This window comes from Colobus angolensis, unplaced genomic scaffold (assembly GCF_000951035.1).
Source record: "Colobus angolensis palliatus isolate OR3802 unplaced genomic scaffold, Cang.pa_1.0 Scaffold12, whole genome shotgun sequence".
NCBI classification, from domain to species: domain Eukaryota; kingdom Metazoa; phylum Chordata; class Mammalia; order Primates; family Cercopithecidae; genus Colobus; species Colobus angolensis.
Genome location: NW_012113141.1, coordinates 542832 through 547941, shown reverse-complemented (window position 1 = coordinate 547941; position 5110 = coordinate 542832). Strand labels below are relative to the sequence as shown.

At 36.0% G+C, this 5110-nt stretch overlaps 1 protein-coding gene across 1 annotated transcript in view; it reads left to right on the top strand.

Moving 5' to 3' along the window:
• The first annotated feature begins 474 nt into the window (after positions 1–474).
• Positions 475–5110, top strand: part of CTNNA3 (catenin (cadherin-associated protein), alpha 3) — a 518663-nt gene continuing 514027 nt past the window's right edge. Inside the window, exon 1 of the mRNA XM_011929384.1 lies at positions 475–586. The gene's annotated coding sequence lies outside the window, so the exon portion shown is untranslated. The remainder of the gene's footprint in view (positions 587–5110) is intronic.

Here is a 5110-nt window from a genome sequence, read left to right as displayed (position 1 = left end):
TAACAAACCTGTGCAAGTACTCCCTGAATCTAAAATAAAAATTGATATTATAAGGAAAAGAAAGAATGGCTTTTCTGTGGATAGCCTGATTTAATTTCTGTTAAAAATAACTGACATATTCTTAAGTAACCTGAAAGCTTGATCACTTCAGGGAGGTATCATATAACATGCCTGTTTTACATTTTTTCTTTCTACTTTTACAAATTCTCAAAAATTCTACTTTGGGATTTATAGTGTTTTGGGTTCATAATGACCATGCAAGTTGTATTTAGAAGTTGATAGTGGATAGTGTATTATTATTTCGTTGTAAATCTGAAAAATAGAATTTCAGGTCTGATTCTGCTGTTTGATGTTACCCTTCACTGGCATGTTGCTTTAAGAGCACCCATCCCCCCTTCTTGCTTGGGCCACTGTGTCCTGTCAGTCATCCTGAAATACACTAGGGTGCTTGTCAGGCTGTTTGCTTACAGATGCATCATAAGCCAAATTGTGAGCCATGATAGTGGCACTGAATTTCTAAATACAAGAAATTGCTTAGACAATTGGTTTAGTATCTGTATATGGGCAATACTCTGTCCTGCAGTAGGTGAGTGGAGTGTCAAACTTTTAAAAATCAAACTTTGCTATAAGGCAAATCCTAGTAATTATAGATTATCTGTTGCTCGGTTAGATAACTTTGGGGGAAATGAAAGGACATTATTTCTATAAAATGGGATGAATAGAAACTATTATGTTGTACAATTTTTACTTTTATAACTAATTTTCCTTTTAGTAACACTAAACTCTAGACTGTTTTATGAAAGCTCCAATTTTAAATGTCTACTTTTCCGAGTATATTAGCAGGCATTTCAGATTTAGATAAAAATGTGGTTCTCTTACACATTTTTTTATTTCACAACTCAGGCAGATTCAGTTGAGCAGAGGCTTGAGTCTGCTGTTTATTAGTGGTTTTAAAAATAGCACTAAAACAAATTCTCATGTGCCAATGCCTAAGCTATAGTAGTCTTACATCAGCTCATTTAAAAACTCCTACTCTGTAACTGAGCTATTATTATAATGATTGAGTAACTGTATGCAAGGCACGCGAAACTTCACATACTTTAGACACAAAAATTGTACAGTAAGTAGGTTATTTGTACAAACAATTTAATTGCTATTATGGGCTTTTAAACTTAAATTGTGCATGGCTATTTTCCCTGTAGTTTTTGTGTGCAGACTTAAATATTTTTAAACAGAGAATTGGTAAAGCAAAAAAGGAGAAACTCATGATTTCCAATACTTGTATATTCAGTACGGTAGAGCATAGCTAAGAGGCAGCAAGAAGTTAAAGTTGTAAGGCTTTATCTAAGGTAAATGAGAAAAGATTGGTTTTTCAGATACCTAGAATGACTCTTTACTTATTCCTTGCCTTGTTCGAGAAAGGATTTAAGGTGGTTTGGTTTATAAGGCTGCATGAAATTCAAGATAGAATAAATTAAGTGTGGAGTGAAAGAAGACAGAAAACAAGTGTGGGATATAAAAGAGCCAGGAGTAAGAAAAAACAATAAAATAAATGCAGCAATTCTCAACGATAACTGAGGTGTATTATGGATTGGTGAGAGAGAAAATACAGGGTTTCAGAAATCTTATGGTGGAGTTTCATGCAAACCAGTTGCCTCCTCTTACCTCGGTGGCAGTCTGGAATGAGGAGAGTATATTAGATTGTGAATATTAAATACGCTTTAAATGTCACTTGTGTTTTGGTGAAAAATAATGAAGAACTGCTACCCTTTTAACCCACACACTAACTTATGTGAACATAAATGTGGCCCCAAGTGTTAAGAAAAAAATTTGGTTAGTTCAGAAGAGAGATTAAAGGAAGCTTAGTTTTTTGGAAACAACCGGAGTGATCTAAATAAGATAAAATATCTACATATTAGAACAGACATGATCAAGACAATGTTTAAAATAAAATATATTTAGCAATTTTGTATAAATATATGAATACTGGTCCTAGTATTAAAAAAAAAATAAATTGTTGTAAATGGGATTAGCTACTTTCCTTCTTTTCACTCTTTTAATCTAGCAGTAAATTTAACTTGAATTTCAACTTCTGTAAGGTCAAAATTAACTGGATTGATCTAACTGGTAAAAACAGTTGTTGAGTAGAAAGAAGGAAACCAGAGACAGGACTTTATAATGTACTTTCATCTTCAAATACTCGCAAGACACCTACTATGTTGAAGACTCTGGTACTCTGGGCCTTGTACTCACTAAACTGAGCTTGTCTAAGTGAACTAACTTAGAAACTCACTGCTGTCACACAGCAGTATTGAAAAGAGACAAGAGGGTAGTAGTTAAAATTTGCTAAGGATTTTCAGTGTTGTCTTCTGACATTATCATGATGAGCCAGGGACAGTCACTTGGCTCTTTTTTATTCATTGTTAAAAGTAAGGTCAATAAGAAATGATTCACCAGGGCTGTGGTTGTGAAGAAGACCTAGAACTGCGATGGGAAGCTGGTGTCTGAGTCCTCTGACATCCTGCCCAAGTCAACAGCTGCAGCAGCCCCTCCCAGCCTGCCCCTCCTGCGGCTGCCCCAGATCTCCGGAGGGAGGCCGTTGTGCAGAGGAGCACAGGAAACAGGAGACCCACCTGAGGCTCAGCCCTAGCCCCTCAGCCCATCCGTGGGAGAGTTTACTGCCTGGGGACCACCCTTGCCCATGCCTCCAGCTACAGAACAATTCAATTGCTTTTTTTTTTGGGGTCCAAAATAAAACCTGAGCTAGCTTTAACAAAAAAAAAAAAAAAAGATTTTTTTTTAAAGCAGTACAAAAACAGACAAATACTGAAAGCTCTTGTTTTTATAGTTTTGTACTGTAAACACATAGATAGGTTGACTTAGAGTTCTTGCCAGAAAAATTATAAATCAAATATATAACAAATAACTGATCAGATATCCAGGATGACATTGAGAATAATCTGAACACACAGGTGTGAAGCCTGGGAATGAATACTATTGAGAAGTTAGGTAGGGTTTAGGCACCAAATACTGTAAATTGACAGATGTACAAGAAGGGCCAAGACACTTAGAAAAAGCAAATTAGCTTTTGAAAGTATTAGTTCAGAGAACTTAACAAAGAGCTCATGGAGCCAAAGGATATCAGTGGAAACCTGTAATTATATAGTGGATGAAATAATGTAGAAATATTTCTGTGCCACTTGGATAAGAGATGAACAGAAAAGATATTTTTAAAAGTCAAATTTATCGAGAAATAATTTTTATACACCATATTAAATTCACTCCTTTAAAGTTTACAGTTTGATGAGTTCTGACAATCATATACAGTTATAGAACCATCATCACCACAATCAAATAGAATATCCCCAACATGCTAAAAAGTTTCTTTGTGCCCTTCTGCAGTCAATTGATTACATCAGCCATTGGCATCTGGCAATTAGCAATCTGTTTTCTGTCTCTATATTTTTGTCCTTTCAAAAATGTTATATAAATGGAATCATATAGTGTGTACTTATTTATATCTGATTCTCACTCAGCAAAATGCTTTTGATATTCGTTCATATCGTTGCCTGTATACTTGGTTCATTCTTTCTTCTTGCATAACATGTGATGGTATGCTTGTGTCACAAATTGTTTGTCCATTCACTTGTAGGTGAAAATTTGAGTTGTTTCTAGTTTCTGACTACAGTAGCCCCTTCTTATCCATGGTTTCACTTTTAGCAGTTTCAGTTACCCATGGTTCAAAAATATTACACAAAATAAGATATTTTGAGAGAGAGAATGAGTGAGCACATTCACATAACTTTTATTGCAATATATTGCTAAAATTGTTCTATTTTATTATGTCATTGTTGTTAATCTCTTACTGTGCCTAATTTATAAACTTTATTAGATGTGTGTTGAATAGGAAAAATCATAGTATTTATAGGGTTTGGTACTATCCCAGGTTTCAAGCATCCACTGGGGGTCCTGGAACATATCCCCCAAGGATTAGGGGGATGACTGTCTTATGAATAAGGTCACCATGAATGTTTGCATACAGGTATCTATGTGGACATAAGTGTTTATTTCTCTTGGCTAAATACCTAAGGAGTAGAATTGCTGAGTTGTAGAATGGGTATATGTTTAACTTTATAAGAGACCTCCAAGCTTTTTTTTTGTTTTTGTGAGAGGGAGTCTCGCTCTGTCACCCAGGCTGGAGTGCAGTGGTGCTATCACGGCTCACCGCAAGTTCCGCCTCCCAGGTTCACGCCATTCTCCTGACTCAGCTTCCTGAGTAACTGGGACTACAGGCACCCGCACCACGCCCGGCTAATTTTTTGTATTTTTAGTGGACTCGGGGTTTCACCGTATTAGCCAGGATGGTCTCGATCTCCTGACCTTGTGATCCGCCCGCCTCGGCCTCCCAAAGTGTGGGGATTACAAGCGTGAGCCACCGCGCCCGGCCCCAAGCTTTTTTCTGTAAGTGGCTGTACCAGTTTACATTTTCGCTAGCAATGTGTGAGATTTCCAGTTGTTTCTCATCTTTGCTACCTCTAGTATTTATTATAATCTTTCAAATTTTAGCCATTCTAGCATGTGTGAAGGAGTACATATTTTGGCTTTAATTTCATTTCTCTAGTGACTAATGATGTTGAACATTTTTCATGTGCTTATTTACCCTCTATGTATTTTCTTTGGTAAGATGTCTTTTCAATTTATTTTTTTTTCCCATTTAAAGAGTTGAGTTGTTTTTCATTTAATTATTGAGTTCTAAGGGTTCTTTATATTTCCTGGATACAAGACCTTTGTCATATGTAGATTTTCTTTTTTTTTTTATTGTATTATTTTCAAAATACTTTGTGCCCGTCTATGGTTTGTGTTTTCACAAAGTTTGAATTTTCGTGAAGTCCAGTTTATCAACTTTTTCCTTTATAGATCATGCTTTTGGTGTTGCATCTAAGAAAACTTTGCCAAGGTTACAATGATTTTTTTTCCTGTTTTCTTCTAGAAGTTTAATACCTTTAGTTCCTACCTTTAGCTCTATGATCCATTTCAAGTAAGTTTTTGTACGTGATGTGAAGAAAGGGCCAACATTCCTTCCTCCCTCCCTCCCTCCCTCCCTCCCTCC